Source organism: Haliotis rubra, unplaced genomic scaffold (assembly GCF_003918875.1).
Source record: "Haliotis rubra isolate DU_JTF1 unplaced genomic scaffold, ASM391887v1 Scf138, whole genome shotgun sequence".
NCBI classification, from domain to species: domain Eukaryota; kingdom Metazoa; phylum Mollusca; class Gastropoda; order Lepetellida; family Haliotidae; genus Haliotis; species Haliotis rubra.
The window spans coordinates 1,017,032-1,044,726 of NW_025765314.1; the positions used below are offsets into that span (position 1 = coordinate 1,017,032).

The 27,695-nt window shown below is 38.7% G+C and overlaps 1 long non-coding RNA gene across 1 annotated transcript in view; it reads left to right on the plus strand.

Annotated features, from left to right (window-relative positions):
- Window positions 1-21,955, plus strand: part of LOC124268410 — a 58,168-nt gene extending 36,213 nt beyond the window's left edge. Inside the window, exons 2-3 of the long non-coding RNA XR_006896270.1 lie at window positions 10,753-13,507; window positions 21,429-21,955. This is a non-coding gene — a long non-coding RNA (uncharacterized LOC124268410). The remainder of the gene's footprint in view (window positions 1-10,752; window positions 13,508-21,428) is intronic.
- Window positions 21,956-27,695: the final 5,740 nt, after the last annotated feature.

The window sequence follows — 27,695 nt, forward strand, 5'->3', positions numbered from 1 at the left end:
TCCAGCGAAACGTCTGCATCAGTCGATGGATGGATGGGTGAGCAAAGCGGAGGATTGAATCAGTCGGAATTAAAGGTGTTGGAAACATTTGGAGCCGTGTTGTAAGGGGATGGGTTTGAATTACGGGGCTCTTATGTCATCTCTAGACAATCCCCCCAGCTATGGTATAAGTTACAATGCAAACAGAATGACGAGTTACAAAGTAAGACGCACCAATGACCAATAACCCATGTCTGGCGTTCTTCACAGACATGAAAATACAGGTTATTTAAAAGGGAACATTTATTTTCAAGTGTACGGTATGTGTATGGCGGTCGTGATACGTGACATGTGTGACATGTACAGTTAATATTATCCGACGTGACTATAAGTGTATGTGCCAACAACGGCGGTACACTAGGTTCGACATGATGAGGTTGTACCTCGTATTACAACAGTGTGAGATGGATACCACGGTAACAAGAGCCCCCCGAAAGGGGGGGTCCCAGAGGGTCTCGTTCCTCTGTATGTAGGGGGTGGGGGCTATTGAGTCCGAAACCACACACGAGCTTTGCAAGCGGGTGTATTAAACAGATACCGACGACCAGCCCTATCAAGAAGACACTTTGCTCATCCAGTCATTCAAGCGGACAGTTGCTTTTCATTCTTTCTCAATAGGGTTTGTTAAGTGAATTAAAAACTCATTTTGAACTATCGCATCTATTTAGTCCTGGGCTGGAGTAGCACTGGAGTGTATAATGCCGAAGGAGGGTGGGCACAGAATCCAAGTCCTACACGCTACGGATAAACAAATCTGGGCCGGGGTCAATTTAATCACATCATGAATACAGTAACCCCTACACTACTGTACTGACTGTGAGGGAGAGTGTCAAGACTGACCCGTATTTTTCACCACTGAATCAAGGGTTAAGCTAGCGCAGCACGAAATCTACCACCCCAGTCGTTTCACCCCTACAACATGCGCGGAACGGTGCTTCAAGTACTCTTCCCTCGGTTAAGGCCCATACATAACTCTTCAGCTTGAAAACAACATAAGGTCGTGTGCTCCTCTGTTCAACCCTTCAAAGAGTGAAGAGCTCCTTTTTCCGTATTTATTGGACTGAACGCAATTGGAAATATTTATCGAATTGTTTTGAGATTTTAGTGACTAATTTTCCAAATCCTGTGAGAATTTTTTCATGAACACGTATAAATTAAGATTAGAAAATATAAAAATAATAAATGTTATGAACTGAGTAAGAATGAATGATTTTTATTACATGGGCGGGGTTTTATTTCAGTTTTGGAAAAAAATAAGAATAATATGCAAATATGGTGTGAAATTTTAAAATCCGAGTTTAGTACAGTTGTGATTATTCATATCGACGCTGGTCCCAAAGTCAGGCAATGGGCGACCACTGAGTTGAACTATTTGTAAAGGGGAAAAGACAAGTTTAATAAAACAAAGTTATTCTGAAGGGGATTAAAGTTTGATATTAAAACGGATTTTAATTTTTATTACCTCAGAGGGTTCCAATAGGTCACGCAATGAATTTATTATCGCTTTAAACACAAAGACAATTTTTTCGCTAAATAGTTCCAAATGATCGTTTGCCAACCACTTCTTGAAAAAGATATCGCATTACAATTAGGAAATATTCATAATGAAATTCATACCAATTAAAGTCACGTGTATTGTTATTTTGTTTTTACTAGCCTACGGAGAATTTCGGTGTGGGACATCGTTTTTAATATCGTATTTTGGCTTCTAACAGGTAGTCTGGCCTGTGTGTCAAGTCGGCTAATTCGTTCGGGCGTTCGCTCCATGTCACACGCGTAAACATTAATAAGAAAAATGACCAACTGCGCGTGCAAGAGTTTTCAAACGTGTTTTCTTTTTCCCAGATTATATTTTTTCTTTTTGTTAAGGATAAAACAGTACTGGGCGGAGAATTGTGTGCGGTATGAAGTAATGAATGTTTTATGGAGTATAATCTAATTGCGATATAATTTTAATTCGATGCGGTTGCAAATTTTGGTGAAGATACAAAAGATTGTTGGATGCAAACTGTCAATCTAATGCTGCTGATATCGACATCAGCGTCGGGGTGTTAATTTCAATACCAGCTGGCCGGCACCTGCTAGGAAAAATTCTTTCAAACTAAGAAAATAAAGTCTCCGGTGATGGTTAATGCTCCAGTTTGACGCTGGTGCACAAGTTGATGTTTCTTGTACGTGATATAACGATTCAGCATGTTTCATTCTAAACTACACAGTCTGCGCTTCATAAATGATTTCAAACTTGAAAACAGAAAACATTTGTATGTCCCGTTGAGATCCTTTACGAACTTCGCTCACTGTTGAATTCCACGTAGTACTTCTGTAAATGATGATGATTGTCCCGGAATGAATGTTCCGAAATCAGTGCTAAGCATGATAGGGTCTATGTTTGTTGGTGCTGTTGTCTTTTATGCGAAATTAGTTTTCTTTCTGATTACATACAAATATATAACAAATACTGAATATGTTATAATGCATACATGCATGTGTGTAACATTTCAGTTTTTTGTTGTAACGACTTACCTCTGGTGCCAGTATATATCATGTATAATATATCATTATACTAATACAGTACATAGTGTAGTTGCATCATTGTAGTTTATTTTGGGGTTTTATTTCAAAAAAGATATATACAAGTTATATTATGTATTTGTAAATTCCGAATCCAAAGAAAAAATGATCCGTTAAATGGCTCCCTATAATGAAATACATATCTAACGTTGTTAACTTTGTGATCTTTAGACTTATGAGGGATTAAATATGTGCTTCGCATTAGCTGAACGCAATACTACAAGCCACACAGTATTCGGCGTGGGGGGACATGGAAGTTGTTATTTCTCTGTCTCAAACACAAACACGCATGAATTATTGCGAGTAAAACAAAGGACAACTAGATCAACGCAGTACCGACATAGCGGAAGAAAGAAAACCGTTTTCACAGAAAACAGACCGTCGACTCTGACACGGTGTCTCTTCGCGGCAAATATTGGTAAAGAGCAGCATCACACATGCAAGTTATTTTCTTGAAGTTGGAATGGATAAAATATTACATAATGGATATCAGGTGCCCGCTCTTCCCTGCACGTGGTGCCTATTTCAGACCGTTAATACTGACTGAAATGTGCCAGTCATCTTCTTCGCCATGTCAAGTGTCTTGCTTGACCCTTGACCTTTCAAATGTCACGTGCCCTCCCCGCCACCCCCTCCTCGACCCTTTATTTTTTCACACCCTGATATTATATACAGCGCGCTACTTGGAGGGATCAATTATAAAGGTGTACCGGTTGCAATGTGTGATGCGATGACGTCATCGCAATATTTCCTTCCTCTGTTCCATTCTGGAAATTGCTGGGTTTGTGATTAGGTCGATATAGCGATTGTTGATGTGTTGTCGGTAGTGTGTGGTTTCTGATTAAATATTTCATAACAGTAATGTTCGGTGTCAGTATGAGACTGTGATACATTAAAATGGACTGTATTAAATCTTTATTAAAACTTGTTTAAAATAAGAAAATTTTAGGTTACAAAAATAACTCTAAACATGCTTATAGTTCCTACTATACGATAGATATATGTATGAAAGGTTATGAGTGCTTCTGGTTGTGTGGGATATGCGTAAACATTTCGCGAACACCTGGTGTCATCACAGACTTTCAGTGATTTAATTATATGATTTTCAACACTATTTTGTCTCTTACGCCAATGTAATCTGACTGAATTACCTCTGGTGTTGGCCTTCTATATCAACACTCAGTGTTTGCCCTTAACCCTGAAAAGCTGCAGGCCCTAAGGACCCAGAACCATAACAAGTTATAGGTCCTGATCAGAATGTGTAGGCCCCATATTTTAGCAACAATATAAGTAATTCCCAGCAAACAAAAAATGTGACAACTAAAAACTAAATAAAATTTCGAAATTTAAACTAGAAATTACTAAAGGATATTTTCTGAAAAATAATACTCTTAGTTATTGGGGATGAAAAAGCCGTCGGCCATAAGGACCTGCAGAAAACAAAAGCTGTGGGTCCGAGTGGTTTTCAGTCAGCTTCGGGCCTTAGGACCGACGTTAAGTTTGAACGCTGCCAGCATGCACATATAGGTTGATATCTAAATATTCAACTTTTATAGTAATAAAACAAAGAATGATGTAAAATTGAATTATATTTCTACCCTGTTTCTACGTTTAATTTGTTTATATGAATTTGATTAAATCAGTCGTGAAACCGTTCAATTTCGGATATTCAATTTCAGGTACAATTACAGTGAACATCTCAAGTGACTTTTCATTACATTATTGAGAACACATTGAAACAAATGGTTACAATGTCGCCAGTTTTCAGTTAGATGAAATACACAATTACGAAGTATTTTATTCTGTGAGCCATCGAGTTATTGGTAAAGCAAACACATATTAGAAATCCTAAAAACTGCTTGTAACAAACTGCAGGATGTGACTATTTTCTATGTTGTTTTTATCAAATGCATATGTTGATTTGTAACTCAGCATCTAGATATGGACTCCGCAACATTCTAGCAACAATCCCTCGATGACGACCAATTCAATTTGTATTTGTTTTACAATAGATATGCTATTCTTAAATCAAATAAAACAATCGATCTGTTTACGTTCGTGTTTGGATCTAGGTACACAAATTGTAGTTTTCATTAAGCAATATGATCTCAGTTTTGTTGAACTGAAAGTTCTTAAGTAATTTATTATTTGATTTAGAGCTTTAAATCAAATATAGCAATTAACGTACTTCTATTTGTATCTCGATAATCCCTGAAAGTGCTGTGTGTATTGTGTGTTTCTATCAGCAAGGAGTCGAGGCTTTTATCATCCAATCTGACGACTCAATTATTCAATAATACTGAATTAAGTCACCCCTCTCCTCCCACGGCGAAGTACTGTAAACATCGCCTCGATTTTATCTCATACAATTACTTTATCTTGGGCGGTCAGATTGACTTGTGACTTCTATACCAATAACCCGAGCCCTGCGGCGGTACCTGTCCAGTTTTGTATTAACCGTAATCCTCACTAGCGGTATACATTCATGTTATGTAATCTTGATTACCCCCCTTGGCTGATCATTGTCCATTTAACTTTACGCGGTAATTCATTTGTATTTGTGAATGAGGGCGGGGTAGGTTTTCTTGTAATGAAAGGTTATGCCACCACCTATGGTTATAAAGAAAGACAGTGATTATTAGCTGTAATGAAAGCGTTATTGGTCCACGAGGCGTAAACAAATGATTTGAGACAAATAATCAGTCGAATGATCGTGTGCTGTTGCCTCAATGCCTTGGGGTGTTCTCAGCCAAGGATGGGTGACACTGACTGTGTAGATGAGGAAGGTAATTGTGCTGTCATGGCTTTTGTTGACAGTTGTACTTCTTCTCAAACAAGTCTCATTGTCACACCTATAGAAATGTCACATGGCTATTAACGCTGCTAATCTGGTACTAATTGAAAAAGTGAACAATGATATGGATTGACATACCTCAAAATGTGGATTAACATTTCACTGTTTAAACATAAATAATAATAACACAATAACGCCAGGTTTAAATATACCCAATAAAAGTGTTGTTTTTTTCTACGTAATTTCATGCTCAAATATGCAGCTATTGATAGTGCTTAGTTTGATAATTCTCGCCCACTTTGAACGTGTACATTCCTCTATTTCATTATTATCAAAAAACTCTTTTGATAATGTATTAGTTAAGCGAGCCTAAAATTGCACTGATGAGCTCAAACACTGACGCTCCTCGTGTCATAAGGGGGACGATTAGCTAAATATCAAGCGAAAAAGCCCACGTTTAAAATTACAATAATATGCACTGAATAACACTGAAAGAAATTTCCATAAATTTGATGCAAAAACGTTTCAAAGTCAGCGCTGCACAAAGCACTTAACATGTTAGCTTACACCTTTCGCATGACTTCTCGCATTTAGAGAAACACGAGCTCCAAATATAACAAATGCGCTCAGGACTAAAGACCCTTTATACGTGGTTTCTGTACAAAGACTACGTCCCGTTGTTACCCGTGATTACGTTTGAATATGGCGCAATTTTCTGAAGAGTGTATATGGCAAGTTATTAAAGTAGATCCCCCATAGACCCTTCTCCACATCAGCTCCTCGTTACGGCATGTTGAGCGAATAATAATACCTCAAAAGCAGCCATATCGCAAAAATATGCCAATAAGGTTTAACATTTTAACCCCACTTTTCGTTTGTGTGGTTTCAATAGTGAGAACCTCATAAACCAAATTGCGCCGTCGACAAGACATGTGAGCCTATGTAGGAAAGCAAAATCCTTAGCAATCCAAACGAGACGCAACATTTAATGGAGTGGAGTCAATCTTTCTTCTATAATATGATATTTTCTCTCAAACTGTTTTCCATGAAAACACGTCGTGTCTGGTGGCCTTTTGTTTAGGTAAACCTCTTGAACGTGTCCCTAATGTGACCCCCACACTCCAATAAGCCTCTTTGTATAGAGGTAAGTCCTTAATACGAGCATTGAGAAGAAACACACAAGACTTGTTACACTAACCACTGTCTCACGTAGACAGTAGGATGTATTAAGGATGCTGTTAGTTGATTGGAAAACAGTATCAAGTACCTGATCGCCCGTATGTGGCTTCTCCGAGGCATCAAATATCTTGAGATGATTTGATTGGACGGAACTGTCAAGCCTTGTTGATGTCATTAGTCGTTGGTCATTTCCCAGTTGACATCTGTGTTTGCAGGACACAAAATCATCTTTGTTCTAATGTAGTAATAACTCTCACGGTAGTTATTATTTTAAAAAAATATCATGTTTCATTTTATGTTAATATGATATCGATTGCCCTTAGGCCATTTTCCAGATTTATAAGAATGTAAGAAATCGATTTTGATGAAGAAAAAAATAAACCTAATACAAGATCTATAATTTTAAATCAAATGTGTTATCTTTCAAATTCGCACTAATGCGATTTTACATCGATTTCGCCTGTTCAATCATCGCCTCGTGACGTAATCACTGTATTTGACTAAATCGTTTTCGCCAACCGTGTAAACTATTGAGTAACGGGCTATGACTAAGACAACATATTAACTTGATAAAGTCAACGTTGTATCAAGCAATACATTACGATGTCAAAACGTTTGTAAAATAATCTGTACAAAATAAATGCTGGAAGTAATAAATGTAAATTTGCACGAAACAACATCGAACCTTGTATACACCGCAAACATGTTTTGAATTAATATTTAATGGAATTCCACCTTAATAAAATTAATTTAAAGTGTACTTTGAACCTAGATTGGATTCATTGGTGTCTGGTGAGTTTGTTCTTCGTAATGTGTATCCATTCCCGATTTGATGAGCATTACCATTCGGCTTTGACGGAATTGTTGTCTCAAACGTGTTGTTATGACCAACAATCTTTCAGTTGTTTTACAAGTATATAAAGTTAATTGAAACCTTCAAGCACAAAATGTAACACCTACATATTTAAAATATTTTATCATTTAAATTGTGTTGCTTTATGGAATAGCAGTATCGCAAAAATGTTAGGAAATCCAATTTCAACAATGCTTAGGTTTGTCAATATCAAACAACTATTGTTACTATTTGAGATGAGTCGGAACATCACTATTTTCCAAAACACTTCGTGATGATGCGTACGATGTATTGTAGGTAATGTAAGACAGGGAAAGACTTTTTTCAAAATTAATCGTTTCCTATCTTAATTTAACCTGAAAATAAAATAGAAATTTATCGTGTTAAATCAACAAATTATTAGGCCTGAATTGTTAGTCTGGACAGGGCCAGCGCCCCCTGGTTTGCCTACAGTCTCCTGCATACTGCCATCATGGAGCCTAATCCTCACACTCTGATAACAACAGCGTTTATTTGCTTAGGTTATTTATAGAAGTTTTTATAGAAATGAGCAAGAAAGTGCAGCCGCCGCACATGGGTTAGAAGAGTATTGCTTGGTGAACGCACGGTATTGTTCTTTCTCATAGAATGTCTCTAGCATAACATATTAATGTCCATCACTGCCTACGAACTTACAGATACTTATCTAGGGACGGGATAGGATCTATCTGTAGCATAAAGCTTCCCACAGGATCGTGTTGTGGACTGGAACTATGAGTAGGTTTTAATGTACAAATTCATAAAGAGGAATGTCAAAAATGTCTTCTTGGACTGTTTACACGATCTCATTGTTTCAAGCCGAAGGTGGAGAGACCTTTTCCCGTTTTCTTTCTGTAGGGAAGTCCTGGTGAGGGTATTGTTGCGTTGTGAACACGTGGGTCGTTACTGCTGGCGTGCTGGTTCTACCATGTGGAGTTATTTTTTTCATTAAAATCATTTTTCTTTATTTTTACAATATGCCCATATCATCAGTTGCATCTGAAACCACCGCCAAGTATATATAATTCTTGTCTATTTTATTTAAATGATGCCAAATGCTTGTCTTTATTCATTTTATTCTAGTGTATTTAATGGGAACATGTTACTAATATGTTAATTCGACTTTATACAATCATCATCATGGATGACGATGGTGGTCTGATGCTGATTGTTACAAAGACGTCTTCATCGGTCTTAGGGAGAATACAATATGGACATGTGTATTTGTTTCTCTAAACAAAAGATAGATTTCTTGTCTGAGGAAAGATAAGCATAAAAGAAGATTTAAAGCATAACGAGCGATATTTGTGCATTAAACCCAAATGAATGTTCCATATCCAGCGAAAGAACATAGCTTAAGCTGACAATATTCACAGAGTGACTTAATGTTTTTAAGCGCGATATTTGTTCATATAACCTATGGAGTTATCACGCTAAAAAATCTATGTAGACCAAATGAATACGAATACTCCTTATCTCTTGCATGGCAACATGATTTATATTCTTTATGCCCTATGGCAATTCTGTGATGAAGACCTATTACGTATATGTATGGAAGTTTACAGATAAACTCCAATCGATAACAAGTGAATATCTTATTGCTGCAAGACGTACGGCAATAAGCAATGATGAATGTTGGAGACATGTCAGAACAGTTATAATTGAAAACAGCTCTGTCCAAAGGATCGTTGCTATTTTCTAAGTACTGAAGTGGGACATTTGCCACTACGAAAATGTCGAAATGACCGATGCAGAAACTTACATAATCATAGTTTTTATTTATGAAAGCTCATAAAGTTGATGTGAAAAATAACTTCAATAACAGTCTTAATTTATTTTAATTATCTTTATTACGAACATAGAAAAGTATAATACCTTATGGATAACAACTTTCTGTCGTTTCTGATTTTTCAAGGATGTTTTAAATTTCATGATGCTAGTGAGTGTTTGCATAGCCGATTCGACTGTTATATCCTTACTGACTAAACCCGTTATTAAAGCAAACACACGGGCCATCCAGGTGATGAAGATGACACAGAGGCTGCGGCTGCTGAGACCTTCAACCCTTTACACAACGGCACTGTTTTACAGTAGCCTAACAACAACAGAAATAGTTACACAAATGATGTCAGATGTAATTCCTAATTTTTACTTTCGCCATATATTTCAAAATCGTGTTAGTCAACGTAGGCTTGGCTTTGCATGTGTTTGTCACAAGTATTGCCGTTTGGACAGAGTCACCTTTCCGCCAACACCCGATATCAGAACTATTTATTAACTACTAAACAATACTTGCTTATGATATTGTCGGAGCCGCACAATCACCAATGAACGCACAATACGTGACATTGTTTTAGTGAGGTGAGGTGAAACTGGATTTAACGTCGTGCTTGAGAATATTTCGCTCATGTGACGACGTGTTTTAGTAGATATTGCTTATGATAATGGAATATTTGTCGCTATCATTTACGAACGACTAGTTTTCTGTATTATGGTTCCAAGTGAAATCGCCCATTTATTTAGCCTGCTTTGCCTTCATACGCTATACTGACCTCTAGCTTGTTTGACGATAGTGATACACTATGGTGTGTTATCCAGATATACGCCTAGGGGAAATATTCTTCTTTATATCGCATATGAAAGTTAAACCATCTCACATTCCTCCAGAATCTGTTATCGCAAAACACTGTTTAATGTCTTGAAGATCTATTTTAGTGAAATAGCATACTCCAGCACCATGCCCCACAATATCACAAAACATCCACATTTCAGAATGTATCAAGCTTACATAAATTCAGCATGGTCTATTGGTAAATAATCTATTGGGATTGTTTTATCATCACGCGTCAGGCTATCCGGATATGGAGCGTTCTATTTACGTTGCTATGCTGTAACTAGTATCTCAAATCCCTCCCCAAATGTCACCCCAAGTACCTGTGGTTGAGCGTTGATAGATACAGACACTCTTCGAGTATATAGGGAACTGTGTATTTATTTTGTCAGCTATTTGGAATCGTGATACGGAGACAATGGATAAACTCGGAGATTGCTATACAAGTGGTATTTATTCAGGAGATGTGGCCATCCCGCACGCCTTTGTTTGTTTTTTCTATTAAGAGTCTCTGATTCGACGTTTTGCATTGTATAACCGCAACATAAATATACAATTATCATTTTTACTTCGATGGAAAATTTGTTTTGGGTTTTGGGAGTGAACGTTGACATTCTTTCTCCCTAATGTTTAATGTGGCAAGGAGGAGCAATGAGCGGTATATTTAGTTTATTAATTTGCTTTCAGGGCTGTTGGCTAGATGTCCAGGACGACCCACAACACCATTCCGGAAGTTCCAGGAATTATATAGTGATGATGTCTCTCAACTCTCGTCCAGCTAACGTACCTGCGTCCAGAAGAGTGAAACACGAACATCGTAACCTTTACAGCCAAGCCTTACATCTGATGTCATCACTGTTTGAGGTCTTCTTATGTGACATTGTTCATCGTAGAAGTGCACGCTTAATGGTCTACATTTAGTGCATTAATATTCATTCATCAGAGGACCTCACGCTTAATTCTTCATCTAATGCATCAATATTCATCAGAGGACATCATGCTTCATGGTCATCATCTAATGCATCAATATTCTCCTGAGGACATCACGCTTAATTTTTCATCTAATGCATCATTATTCATCACAGGACAATACGCTTCATCTAATGCATCAATATTCTCCAGAGGACATAACGCTTAATTCTTCAACTTATGCACCATTATACATCGGAGGACATCATGCTTCATGGTCTTCATTTAATGCTTCAATATTCTCCAGAGGACATCACGCTTAATTCTTCATCAATGCATCGTTATTCATCGGATGACATGCTCCACATTCATTAGATGTCATTGGTCATCAGAGTACATCACGCCTCATGGTCTTCATCACGTATATAGCTGTCACCAGAGAACTTAACCGCCATAGTTTTATATCCAGAGGTACTGTGGCGTTACAGGTCATCCCGCCGTGTTCCCCTTAATCCCAGAAGAGGACAACAAGTATATATTTATCGAATGTGTGGACGTTATTTAGGGGACATCACGCATACCGTTCTAGCTTCACATCGTTCTATGCATGAGTGTTTGCTGTAGGACATCATGCGTGTTGTCATTGTGACCTTGATGCTGTAAGCACCACATGTATTCTGTATATGTTACATATTGTTTGTTTATATATTGCACTGGAATGCTAAGCCTACAGTATAAAACAACTAAATCTATAACTGTCTCTCACCGTGTGTCACACGTGTCTTGGAATCCACTGAGAATTCAAAAACTATATTATCCACCCAAAACCGAAACGAACTCGTAGCACTTAAGTAAAAATGAATCGAATTTTAGTATGGATTGTGAATGAAAGTCAGTTCAGGAGAAAAAAATTCCTTTTAGAAACTAAAATGGTTGGTTGCTGCTGTGTGTTGCCGGTTTGTAATTACAGTAATGGTTATATGAACAGCAGAGCACAAGGAGATATATATAATAGTCAGTTTGTCATAACCTGCAAAATTGATTTATCTAATATATCCAGTATAGAAAGATTATCTTTAATATTTCTACTTCGGTTAACTATATGTAGAAATGAATCTATTTCGACTGATAACTCCACTTACATCTTTCATACCATACACTTTCAAATTGGATTTAATTAAGCAAGAAATTAAATACTTAATAAGACATCGATGACAAAATGTGAACTTAAATCACGTTTTTACTAAATTCATATGATGACACAATAATGCCCGCTTTCATGGATGATACGAGCACGTCGTTGGGTTAATGCAAAGTGATGCACGGCATCATAGGCTGCATGTGAGATGCTGACAGATGCGGTGCCAGCACTGCACCCTGTCTTATACCACTCTGAACACGCGTAGGTTTATCTGCTGTGCGATACGGGAAATGATAAGAGCTCAACTATCACCTCTTAATGATGAGCAGATGAGAGACACATTCAATGGCAAATCTCTCTGTTTTTTTCGTTAGTTCAAGCCGTGAAAATATTAAAGACTTCTTGTGTATGGACTCTATGAGTTAATATGAGTGCATTAACGCATTAATGTCAAGGGTGCGACATAAATCATATTTGAGTTTGAACTAAAAACACTATAAGAAATTATCTCTAGAGTGAGGCAGTTGGCTTTTTGACGCTAGGCTTTATATGGTTGTGAGGCTGTCAGGCAAGCACTGAGAGATATATATTTTGTTCAGTGTTAACAGGGACAAAGATACACATATATAAACATATACTACTAGTCACATGTAAATATTTATTTTAAATATATTTTTGCGTGTATGGATGAGGGAGCAAAGCTGGGGAGAACGCCCACAGCACAATATTCTAGTCATGACAGGCTTTTAAACGTAAAAGGAGTTGAACGGTGTTGATGTCGGATGCTTATGATGAGAATAGTGAGTATAGTTTTATGCCGCATCCACATCTATTCTTATTATATCATGACTGTGAACACTAAAATGGAATTTTCACTTTGGTGAGAAGCGCTGTAATTCAAAAGCTGTCCCAGTCAAAGGAGATTAGCTATAATTATGCCATGTTAACAGATTTAACCTTTTAAAGAGTCATTAGAATGTTGTAGATATTGTAAGTCGCATACGTTCAGATGTTCGTGACAGCCATAGTTGCATTGCTATGTAGTATGTTGATTACAGTGTTTCGTAATTCGTTTGTATATTTCATATGTGAGGTAGTATGAGTCAAAATAAATCTTTGAATGTACACATGTTGACGATATTTTTTATTTTCCATGTTCAGTAAGGCTTCGACATACTGGCTCAGGTAAACCGCCGTTTGCTACATAAAATAAGTTTTTCCAAGCAGTTGTTTCACATGGATGACGTTGATCCTGACGTCCGACATTATCCGAGTCGTCATCCGGTCTTCGTCCGAGTCGCCATCCGGTAGTCGTACGTATAGCGTGATACAGATAACTCTGTGGTACCAGAACAAACCTGATGACGCCATATCTATATTTGTGAGTGAACGGTGAGTGAGTCTAGTTTTACGCCGCTTTTAGAAATATTCCAGCAATGGGAAGCAAGAAATGGGCTTCACACATTGTACCCATGTGGGGAATCGAACCCGGGTCTTCGCGTGACAAGCGAACGCTTTAACCACAAGGCTACCCCACCGCCACCGTGATTGATTGGGTTTGAAGCCGTTCTGACAGTATTTCAGTTATATCACGGCGTGAGATTCCAGGCGGCTGCTTGTAGCCTGATGCTGGTTTTATGTGCATGTGTTAGACGTTATACTGACCACTTTGGGGAGCGCCATCAAACCTCGGTATGGTAGTGACAAAAGGAACGATTATAATCAAAACGAAAACAAACAGTGACAAAAAGGATTATAATCAAAACGAAAACAAACAGAAAGGATTGAAATAAGGGTGGATCTACAAGTACAACCCGTGCTATTGGGTCGAGGTATGGCAAAGCCACAGGCAGGAACAAAGATCCGTTAGTATATGGATCGAAGCAACATCAGTTCTACAGACATGTCTTGAAGAAGAAAATGTCGGATCACCACCGGACGAGCCACCACCCCAACCTGAGACGGAGGACACCTCCCCGAGCACGATATGAGCTCTTGTATCATTTCAATTTGCAAATTTCTATTTACAATTTTAGACTTTGGAAAATATTTACTCTTACTGTTTGCCCTGGTTTGATGCTACATATCCTCCCAAACATTCCCATCCCAGTACCATCGCTCAGACTGCAGTTTTAAGAAAGTAACAGAAATGCATGTCCAAAACAAATTCCCAGTCATATTTTGGCCTAACCCTATCATCAATCTTCTCTGCGGCATTCTTGAAAGAAACTGGTTCGTTACGATTTATCGAATTTTGCATTGGTTCTGATCATGTTTTTCAAAAGAAGTATTTTTTTCATTAAATTATCATAAACAAATCTGGGTCTAATTGTACTGTTGTTCAATCTTGCAGATGCCTAACCCTTGCGGCTCCCTTGAATATGTTTTAGATACATCTTTCAAAATGTTCGCTATAATTCGTTTTTTTTATATAATTTCTTGTTTCAACGCCCAAGCCGAACTGATTGTGTATTATAATCCTCCACATCCTATTACGGTTCAGATTAGTTGCTTTTGATAACAGAGTTTTGAAGATTTTGGAAATTCGAAGTAGTTTTTGGATTATTCAAGACATACATTTCCATCGTGATGTAGCGTAATGTTGAGCCTGCCTCAAGAACGTTGGCTGTTGCCGGATCTAAGACTTGGATGAGAAACGAGGGAACGGAATGGTTCCAGGCCGTGTGGTGAAGCCGCGACCGAGCTTAATACAACTATACCATGCAACTACAAATACATACCTAACGTCCAGAGAAAGACATGTATTGTCGAGTATTCCCTACTTTGGCTGTGAGGGCAAAATAGGGGTGGGAATATATGAAGGAATCATAGAAATTCATTGATGACACCAGGTGTTTGCAAACATTTCCCCGCCCTACGAATCTCACCCTCACGTAAAGCATTACATACAGTACAGTAGACGGAGATACCTAAGGCCGTATACTTTATTCATACTAATCTCTGGTACCACAGCAAATCAAACAATTACAGTAAGCGGATTAATGCCAGAAGAAACTTTATGACAACTGATGGGTTTAGAATAGTTAGAATTCAAGTAGCTTGGTGAACATGTGATGACATTGGGCACCGCGATGGGCAAACAACGTGGAACTGGATGACATTAAAGTAGGTTGATAAACAACGTGGAACTGTATGACATTAAAGTAGATGGACAAACAACGTGGAACTGTATGGCATTAAAGTAGATGGACAAACAAGTTGAAATTAAACGTGGAACTGTATGGCATTAAAGTAGATGGGCAAACAACGTGGAACTGAATGACATGAAAGTAGATGGACAAACAACGTGGAACTGTATGACATTAAAGTAGATGGGCAAACAGCGTGGAACTGAATGGCACAAAAGTAGATGGGCAAACAGCGTGGAACTGAATGACATTAGAAATGCTATAGATAGGGTATTCATATATTAAACCGTACTACCACACTGCTCGTACAATAAGCGGAGTTCTCCGAAAAACGTTATTTGAAACCCTGCAATACCAGTTTGGACGAAAAGCGGACTATCGAACGCCGAGAATGGCGAATGACGTTACATGAACACGCCTGGTACAACGTCAACTCATGCCGTGCAACAAAGGTATCGTATATCCCACATCAACACCTCAATTATGTATTTATCAAATATTTCTATTTACAAAACCAGCGCACTAAGCTCTCTCATCGATGCGCTACAAACTTAAACATGCAACACCCACACTTACACAGAGAAACAAGAATTACATCGGCCGCTAGAACGCTGTTCTGGTGTTCCAGGTGTCAAACATCGACACTCGTGCCCAGATGAATAGAACATCTCTGGTTCAGGTTCCCCAGGCACAGATATCGCACTGTGGTACAATGGACATCACCTATATCTGTGTAAACCTAATCATATCGTGTGCTTTAGGACTTTCTCATCCAGGTATTGATAGTAAAATTACTTTTCAGACTGTTTGGGACGGTTCTGTTTGTTCTCAGTGCTGCGATACTGTTAATGTCTCTCGCAGGGGAGCCGGTGTTACATAATATTAACACGGGCGCTGTTCAATAGGATTTTACTGACGCTTGCTGTATATACCTGTGTACGTAATATCGGCCGTATTGACATACATATTGTACCGTGTGGCTTGTGTCGGGCTAGACTAAACTAACTGATATTGTTTACCCGACGACTTATGTTGCTCATAAATCTAAGACGTCTCGTGGTTTTAAGCCGTCTTGCCGAAGGAGTGAATGATCAGGGTACTAATTCCGATCTGTTGACTGGCGTTATTGATTGGTAAACAGATCTGTGTTGTTATCACAGCCTGGGCTCTATTGGTCAGCGAATATCAATAGCCATTGGTCTTATCACGAGTGGACACTGGAGGGTGGAGCTACGTACACTGACAGTGTGCTGCGGAGTATTTGCCTAACTCTGTCACAGGCTTACACGAATTGGTCTCTGGACTAAAAACGTTACTAGGCCGAACTCTGGGACAAGACACACAATTTGGACCATGTCAGTCACAGATCTGTATGGAGCCTGGTTGTCAAAGCATGGTACAAACTGAAGGAAATCTACAAGCAGAGTAACCAAAGTATCGACTAAGAGACAAGGTCGGGACAAAGTGACTGACCTCTCGTAGATATGTATAGCGAGGGATTAGTTTGGGTCTGCGTAAGTGAATGACGTTTGATGAAGGTCATTACATTCAAGGCCTTAGTAAAGCCTTAAAACCCTGTGGCGGATATTTCCATATTTACCGCATCAGTGACAAAAAATATGTTTGATGCAGTTCTCTATTTTTACCAGCACCATTTTATTGACTGCTTTCTTTAGGTGGAAAGTTGACTTGGCTTAGCGTGTGTTTGTGACTGGTGCCATTGATGGGGCAGGATAGGCTCAACTTTTAGCGATTACCTGGTATTTTCAGTAATTTTATAAGTACATAGACAGTGTTTTGTTATTAGGTACAACAGTTAAAATAATATCACATTTGTAGTAATCATGCCAGGACGAGTCGAATCAGCAAGCAAACCCCTATGGGATTTTGTGGACACACAACCAGAGTTAGTGGACATACAATCAGAGTTGGTGGACATACAGAGTTGGTTGACATACAATCAGAGTTAGTGGACATACAATCAGAGTTGGTGGACATACAATCAGAGTTGGTGGACATACAAACAGGTTAGTGGACATACAAACAGAGTTAGTGGACATACAATCAGAGTTAGTGGACATACAATCAGAGTTGGTGGACATACAGAGTTGGTGGACATACAAGCAGAGTTAGTGGACATACAGTTAGTGGACATACAATCAGAGTTAGTGGACTTACAATCAGAGTTAGTGGACATACAATCAGGGTTAGTAGACATACAATCAGGGTTAGTGGACATACAATCAGAGTTAGTGGACATACAATCAGAGTTAGTGGACATACAATCAGAGTTAGTGGACATACAATCAGAGTTAGTGGACATACAATCAGAGTTAGTGGACATACAATCAGAGTTGGTGGACATACAAACAGAGTTAGTGGACATACAATCAGAGTTAGTGGACATACAATCAGAGTTAGTGGACATACAATCAGGGTTAGTGGACATACAATCAGAGTTAGTGGACATACAATCAGAGTTAGTGGACATACAATCAGAGTTAGTGGACATACAATCAGGGTTAGTGGACATACAATCAGGGTTAGTGGACATACAATCAGAGTTAGTGGACATACAATCAGAGTTAGTGGACTTACAATCAGGGTTAGTGGACTTACAATCAGAGTTAGTGGACATACAATCAGAGTTAGTGGACATACAATCAGAGTTAGTGGACTTACAATCAGAGTTATTGGACATATAATCAGAGTTGGTGGACATACAAACAGGTTAGTGGACTTACAATCAGAGTTAGTGGACTTACAATCAGAGTCAGTGGACATACAATCAGAGTTGGTGGACATACAATCAGGGTTAGTGGACATACAATCAGGGTTAGTGGACATACAATCAGAGTTAGAGGACATACAATCAGAGTTAGTGGACTTACAATCAGAGTTAGTGGACATACAATCAGAGTTGGTGGACATACAATCAGAGTTAGTGGACATACAATCAGGGTTAGTGGACATACAATCAGGGTTGGTGGACATACAAACAGAGTTAGTGGACATACAATCAGAGTTAGTGGACTTACAATCAGAGTTAGTGGACATACAATCAGAGTTGGTGGACATACAATCAGGGTTAGTGGACATATAATCAGGGTTAGTGGACATACAAACAGGTTAGTGGACTTACAATCAGAGTTAGTGGACATACTATCAGAGTTGGTGGACATACAAACAGGTTATTGGACTTACAATCAGGGTTAGTGGACTTACAATCAGAGTTAGTGGACATACAATCAGAGTTGGTGGACATACAATCAGAGTTAGTGGACATACAATCAGAGTTAGTGGACATACAATCAGGGTTAGTGGACATACAATCAGAGGTAAGTTAGTACAATCAGACTACAATCAGATACAATCAGGGTTAGTGGACATACAATCAGAGTTAGTGGACATACAATCAGAGGTTAGTGGACATACAAACAGAGTTAGTGGACATACAATCAGAGTTAGTGGACATACAATCAGATAGTGGACAATCAGAGTTAGTGGACATACAGAGTTAGTGGACAACAGAGTTAGTGGACATACAAACAGAGTTAGTGGACATACAAACAGAGTTAGTGGACATACAATCAGAGTTAGTGGACATACAATCAGAGTTGGTGGACATACAAACAGAGTTAGTGGACATACAATCAGAGTTAGTGGACATACAATAGAGTTAGTGGACATACAATCAGAGTTAGTGGACATACAATCAGAGTTAGTGGACATACAATCAGAGTTAGTGGACATACAATCAGAGTTAGTGGACATACAATCAGAGTTAGTGGACATACAATCAGAGTTGGTGGACTTACAATCAGAGTTAGTGGACATACAATCATACAAATAGTTAGTGGACATACAAACAGAGTTAGTGGACTTACAATCAGAGTTAGTGGACATACACTCAGAGTTGGTGGACATACAAACAGGTTAGTGGACATACAATCAGAGTTAGTGGACTTACAATCAGAGTTAGTGGACATACAATCAGAGTTGGTTGACATACAAACAGGTTAGTGGACTTACAATCAGAGTTAGTGGATTTACAATCAGAGTTAGTGGACATACAATCAGAGTTGGTGGACATACAATCAGGGTTAGTGGACATACAATCAGAGTTAGTGGACTTACAGAGTTAGTGGACATACAATCAGAGTTGGTGGACATACAATCAGGGTTAGTGGACATACAATCAGGGTTAGTGGACTTACAGAGTTAGTGTACATACAATCAGAGTTGGTGGACATATAATCAGGGTTGGTGGACAAACAATCAGAGTTAGTGGACTTACAATCAGGGTTGGTGGACATAAAATCAGAGTTGGTGGACATACAATCAGGGTTAGTGGACATACAATCAGGGTTAGTGGACATACAATCAGGGTTGGTGGACATACAATCAGGGTTAGTGGGCATACAAACAGGGTTAGTGGACATACAAACAGAGTTAGTGGACTTACAATCAGGGTTGGTGGACATAAAATCAGAGTTAGTGGACATACAATCAGGGTTGGTGGACATACAATCAGAGTTGGTGGACATACAAACAGGTTAGTGGACTTACAATCATCGAAACCACCGAGCCTCATTATAATTAGAGAAGTATATAAGAATAATATTCAACATTTAGCTCCGAAAGACAATATTTCAACAATTTTACCAGGTTTCTAATGGTACACCGTGTGACCGTTTGAGAAAGCAAATGGCCGTTGCTATAATATACACTGTCATTTGAATGTAACATATGTTATATTTGGGATTACACTTTCCAAGTAAAGATACAAATTGTAGTACTTTTTTAGTTGAGCCCCATCCGGGATTCGAACCTATACCCTAATCGCCAGCACACAAGGTCAGCCGCCTAACCCGCTCAGCCACCGCGACTTCCACGCGTCATTTGAATGGTCTCAAGTAACGCAGGATGTTTTATACATTCAAGTAGGACAGTTTAACTCAGAAATATCTCTATAACACGTAGAACAGTGTAAACTGTGGAACGTTATTACTTGTAAATACGGCCAGGCACATTATTAGCAGTGAAAGTTGAGACACATCTGCTAAACCGTGTTCTTCCAATAGCGGTTCTATGTAGGACGAACGTTGATGGCCCGTAGCCTCTTTAGGGTGCTTATATAGAAGATGAAGATGCATAGCTTTCTAAAATAAGTCTGAGTTAGAGTACCAACATCAACCTGTTCAGCTATTTTGTCTTCGGGGGTTTCTCTGATGTCACGTGACAAGCACCATTCATAACGCGACGGAGCTAAAATCTAAAATCGGTCAAACACCAAGGACAATGAAGATACTAATGTTTGGGGTTTTTTTGTTGCTTAACACTCTGTAGTATTCCAGCTATATGGTGGCGGTCTGTAAATAATCGAGTCTGGATCAGGCAATCCAGTGATCAACAGCATGAGCATCGATCTACGCAACTGGGATACAATAACACGCGTCAACCAAGTCAGCGAGCCTGACCACCCGATCCCGTTAGTCGCCTCTTACGACAAGCATGGGTTACTGAAGACCAATTCTAACCCGGATCTTCATGGGTGAAGATATAGACTAACATCTTGTCCCTGAAATGAGCATATTTTACAGAAAAAAACAGTTCCTAGTCATAATCATAAAATCAAATGAAAAGGAGTCCAGAGACTTTCTTCATCCCTGAAACTGTGGTAATCCCGCTTTATAGTCTAGACTTGGACGGGCTTTCTTGGATACAGTTGTTTCAGGGTGTGTATGACAGCCTGGTGGGGAAACTACATGATCGTGTATATGAGAAGTCCCCGGGTCACGGGGGCTATCCTGGGGAGTATAATATTCACAATAACAATATGACAAAAATAAACAAAGTTATTGATAAAAGCACAGTGCTTCGTTTACGACATTCTATGAAGACGAACTCTGTGACTGTTATGCATATTGATGTACGTGTCTGAACTTAATCGCTCTCCTAATTCACATGTATTGAAATCTAGCTATTCTATTCTCCCTTTTCTCGATAATTCGTTTTAGAAGAAGTCACTTGAACCGCTTAACTCGAAATCAGTTGGTGATCGGAATGAATCCAACAGAAACGCTAACATTTTGACGTAACCTTTCTGCCATTGACAATTCTTATTTAACCAATTCCATGCTGACCTTGAATTCTTTTTTCAGATTGTTTAATGATTGATCAACGAACGTTGCCACACCTGAAAGCAAGCATTTACTTGTCAAACACCATGAGCATCTATGTGGGTTAACAGACAGCCACACTGCAGACAACTGGGGGGGTTACTGCAAATATTGACTCCGACAATTGATCAACGCAGACAAATAATGTCCAGTAATGTCCACATAATCTCCGATGTCATCTGGACAGCAGATACATCTTGTGTTCCGGAAACTCATATCTCTTTTAGAACATGTTCAGTACAATTGTGCAGGACAATAAATCCTTATTCGGGACTGTGTTTGTGTATTGGAATTGGAAATGTGGACATTAACCAAACCTCGCTATTCCGACATCTTGATGGAGGCCAGCCTTTGTTGGACGTATATGAAGTCACTATAACCATGTTAACCCGGACACTGGTATTCTGGAAACCGAAACTAAGGCTATCCGCTTTTGTGGCAGTAAATGTACGAGACCAAAACCATTATACCATCTTCATAACCACGGGGAATCTCTACCCAAAGTTGAGTCACATTGCATGATTTTGTCTATTTCATGAGCATGTATTAATGAATCTCTATGAAACAATGATGATATCATGTGTTCGGGAAAAGATAAGCGTATCCTGCTCAACGATGGCACCGTAGCAAACACGTGCAAAGTCAAGACAATTGTTCACCTGAGAAAACACGGGATCATATCATCAACATTTCTTAAATACATCGTTTTGAAAGCTTTAATCAAATTGTGACTGATTTGACTCTGATTAAACAACGTTTGGTGGATTAGTGGTTGTAAAGAATGTCCGTAAATCTGGTGAAAACATGGCGGTGAACCAACGGATTAAACAGGTTTAGCGGTATATTCAATGGGGACATACAGCAACGACTGTCTCCACACCAGCACCGTCAGCAACAACTACAGAGACAGAGTGTACTTAGATCACCATTGGCCTGCAAAGGTCACCGACTTATCTACCTTATGTATCCGACTGGTCAGATCAAGGCAGTCTTGTTTCACTTTATATTTTTTCACAAAACGACGAGATATTTAGTTGGTACAGGAAATTTAGCCATTACGTGACATGCAACCCCACCAGACCATGTTTTTGTCGTACAAGATAAATTCAGGAAATCAAATCCGGCTTCCTGTTGAAACAGATCGGAACATGAAACACGATACTTATTTGCCATACATCTGTACGTGATGTTGATGTCATACGTCGCAATGTTTGTTTGTAATTTTCATCGCAACTGTCAGGGTTATTGAAATTGCGGTGCTAACAATGTTTTATCATTTTGCGAAAAAAATCAAACATAACCTCACCCATCACCGTGATTTGCTGCAGTCACATTTATGACGTATGTTTACCGTATACATGTACATTGGCGCGACGCAACGAGGTTGTTTCACAATGTTACTGTGTTCTGCCATAGTACTGGGGGTGGGGGTGGAGGGGAGCGGGGAGGGTGCCACGTCTGGCTGCACGTGCTGGAATCGATACATCAGATGAAATGTATTCCCCTTCAGAGGAGGGCTTTCAGTGGGCACTTTCTATATAGATGGAACATATTTACCGCTTTGAGGCAATTTAGAATATAGAAAGGATAAAGAATTGGTTTCCGAACACATGGTTGAAGTAACACTATTACAAACAAAAAATGAATCCCTAAACCATCTCCAGGCCCTGTCAACAGAGGGCTCCCTCTTCCCTTGATCTCGAGTCGTATTTCTAGCAAATCTCCAACTTCCAATAAGACCGGGGGCGCATATCGCTCACACGGCTTTCCCTTTATCTCTTCAAATCAGTTGTAATGCAATTACTAGCATAACGTTATTCAGTGCGATACTGCTTTCCTGCAAACCGTCCAGATTGATCAGTCTTACTAGCAGTGCATCAGCCGATCGACCGACCTGATCCCGATATGATAGCATTTAATTGGACAAAGCTCCATCGATCGTCCCGCCTATTCGGCTGTTGATGTCGAAATTGCTCGGCCGTATTGCAGCTTAATTTATCGAGATAAATGCTCCTAACGATTTGCGGAGTGCAACTGCCATCAGATCCTAGTCATCAGGACGTGGAGGACGAAAATTATGTCTTTCTTGGCGGAGAAAGTGTGGGGTGTTTTGGAACCAGCACAGAACGCAAAGCGGGTTTCTTTCATGAAGTGCGTGCCAAAATGAAATTATGGAGCGGTAGGGAAGACGGACAGGGACTCAATTCAGCAGCGTTGAAAGGAATTGTAGTTACTTTTTAAGTTACAACACCGGCGTGCGTGACGTCTCAAACTCCACCTTTGTTTCGAGAAAACTTTGATATTATAATCATTTCATTATGGCGGTTCCATCAACGATTTAAGCTAATTGTTAGTGTGGAGGTTTTTTAGTTAATCAGCAGGTCTGTAAGAGGTATTGTGATTCGTTGGGTGCTTATCCTAAGGCAATTAGACAACTTTGTGTTACACAAATTTTCAAAACAGTCTTTTGACAAGACGTTGAAATAGAAACCCCTAACGCCGAGAAGTATTCATTGTAAGTTACATTCCATTAATACACCGGAACAAGCGTTCAATGAATGTATTTGACATGCAACGGTGTACATATACACGGTAATTTCAAATGGCACCATGTTTGAGTTTGGTTAATTGCAACGGAAAATGGTTGAGGATTATCTTCAGATCGTATTTGAGATGTGTTTTATTGAACAGGTAAATATTATAGAACACATCGGCGTTAGAGAAGGGAGCATTGTATATTTTGGTACGGTTAATATTATAATTGTAAATATAACATTCGTATGAATTATTTGACACAAAAGACCCAATAAACATGGTGAAATTAAATACTGAGAGAAACTGACATTTCCATAGCAACGGAAATAATTAAAAACCAGGAAATGGAACGCCCGCACCCAAATCTTGCACCTTTTTCATCCTTATTAATTAAGAATAATGGAAAGTATTCAAGGAAATCTCAAACCCAATATGAGTTCACAGCCCGTGTCATGTGAATGTAAACATAACGCCCGTCTCCTAGCAACCACATTTTAAAAAAACAATTCTACAAACCTGTTATTCATGAATTTGATTCATTTTACTGCAATACACTTCACAACATTTGATGGAAATTGGCTAGAAATTCACACATAATCGAGAGTAGTTGCACAACATGAATGGAAACCGACCCGTGTTTACACGCAATGCGTAAAAGCTACACGTAAACGGAAATTTGATATTTGATACGTTCAATAAATACCCATTGCGGTTATTTCCTCAACTTGTTTCATCGGGTTAAAATATACAAAGATCTCCAAATGTTAAGCCTTTGGAAATCACAAAGCAGCAGACTAAATCCAAAGTTAGGTTAATAAGATAAAAGAAAATTATTCATAACTTAAGACGCATGTGTATCGACGCGAAAATAAATTTATGTGTGCGATGCGAATGCAATGAAAACGGAAGGTATTTAATATCCCTAAATATTTTTAATTGAACTATAAATTTATTATTTTTAGGATTTTCTTAACATAAATTCTTCATAACGCGGACTTAGAGTCGCCGCATGTGAAAATAAATATCACAATTACCAATTTGGTGTTATTAATATTTTATTTATTGCATTTAACAAAAGGTACTGGACACTTGGATTAGATACTCGTTTCTTTGAAATCTGCAACAATATGTTAACGCCCGATCTCACGTGTATGAAAAATACCGATTCTGTTCAACAAGAATACATACATCCCTCACTCGCTATATAAACAGCCCACGGTGGGGTGACAATTGAATATCCGTGGATAATAATACATTGATATGCTGGACAAGTTGCGGTATACATATATCCCCATTATGAGAGACAGCTGTGTGAATTTTTCATGATTTATAAACCAGAATGTATACTCTTTTGACATCGCGAAAAGTGAGAATTGTCTATATATTAGCTGTCGTATTTGAAACGGCATCTAATTTAGCTTTCATTGTACCCGAGCGACGATGCATAGCGCCTATGATAAAACTAGAACTGATTCCGGAAATTGTCTTATTGAATTATGAATCGACTCTTATAACAAATATTCATATGGATTTTTCCCTCTGGCTGTTTTGACAATGTCCCCGCCCAACTGACGTCTCTTCGTGGCTGCTCAATAGACGGAGTCAGCTAGCCTCGAGATTCACCCAATCTCCACATGTAAATTCATTTATTTAAAACTTTTATTAACACTTAACCCACTAATTTCGCATAAGGTGATTATGAAAACATAATCGGTGTAGTTTTTGAAATATCACAAAATTTTAGACAATGACATGAATTGCATCGTATTTACTATAGACTTGGAACAATTGTATGCCGAAATCCTTTTAAAATTATTGACGTGACGCGTAAGGTTCTGCCTGATAGAGCTGGGTTAAAGCAGCTGATACTGCCTCGTTGAACGGTATTATTGTGTCCAATTAAATGCATTATCAAAGAATGGTTAAAATAGTTAAATTACGAAATATTGAGTTTTCTATCTGAAATTATTTTAAGCGTGTGACATCATTGTCTCCTTTGCTCCTTATGGCGATGAGTTTGTTAGGAGTTATTAAATCAGCTAAATATGACGGAAATATGTCTATATTATCTTAACATCTAAAACTTTATTACACTCATAAGAGGAATATATTAATCCAGAACTGAGTATCAATTTAGCTCAGTATAACCGTATCAGTATCACCAAACTATATGTCTCTGACTCTCTGATATATAACAAAAAATCGACCATTTGCATGTATCAGTTACAAGACTACAGGTTACATATTTATTTAATATGAGTAATTTATTTCAGATGAGCGGCTTGGGAAGACTGTATAGCCACATAATCCGCCTGGCAGCATCTCATTACTGGGTGATTCTCTACACGATGCGGCAGCGATCATTCAACGTTATGTCGATATTTTCAAAGACAACATAACGATAGCATGGCGCTGCACCCGCTCATACGCGAAAACTCCGTTTAACATATTTTGTATAAACACTTTTCTGTCATGCTCTATCATTAACAGTGAGTCGACAAACGATTCAATGAAAAACACCGGGAGTTACAAGTTTGAAAGAAAAGAAATTATTGAAAACATCCAAACCTGAGAAATTGACAGAAATATGATTTTTCACCCAAAGTAAACAATCTAAAGAGATGTGTGTGCGACCTTAGTGTGTTGCTTCCAATTACAAGGTGCGTGAAAAACTCCAAACCAAACGGATGGTGAAACATGCTAGGGAAATTTTAAAATAATTTGTCGCAGATACGAACAACACCGTGCGACAATTGAAGGTGGGGGAACACAGGCTCACTGAGAGAAATGTTCTGGTAGGGGAGATTTCGTTTCACCGGAGAATTCCTTTAACAAGAGACAAAGGACTTCTAGATTTCATAAGAAAACAAGGTGCGTGACTGAGCTCAGCACACAGCCAACCCTGTCAAGACATCGCTGCCCTCGGGGCTGTCTTGGACCCTACAACATGTATCAGGAACATTTGTTACAGGCCTGACTCTCCCTTTCTTCACAGCAGATACACGGCCCAGATACACTCTAACAAATGTACAGTATCATATGCTTGGGTGGGGCTGTTGGCAAGCATGGGAGCAATAAAGGTTGGGAGGGGGAGGGGTGCCTCCATGCCCCGGTCTGAACAGGCATATGGAGAGATTGATTCAGTTGAACGGGTGGACGGCGATGAATTAGTTCGGTACAATTTACTGTTACAGAATGTATTCCTGAAAAAAATATTCGTAAAATGATCGAATTTCAAATACTCTTTCGGGTTGTTAGAAAAGACTATGCGTTGCTTTGCCCTGGAACATCAAGCAGGATATTGCAGGAAATGTTTTTTTGTGGTGACATGTAATCGATAGGTATGGATCCATACAAAGGTCAAGCTATTACAATAATGCTATTAGATGATATTTTTATGACTAGCAATGTGAGAAAACAAATCAAGAACATGAATACATGTGTCGACATGGTTACCGGAAACAGGCATTTTTATTTTATTTTCGTTCATTATACATCATAAAAATATCATTGTGGTTTTAGTTTTCGCTGTTACGCACGTTATCGTAAGAATATTTATTTTTTCTATTTTTATAGTTTCGGTTTATTTTATTGTCATTTGTATGTGTCGTCTCATATCATTATTGAATATTGTTATAGGATGACGCAAAGAGTGCTGATATGTATTCACGTGCACGATGCCACGTGTGAACCTGGATACGCCCACTTTCATAC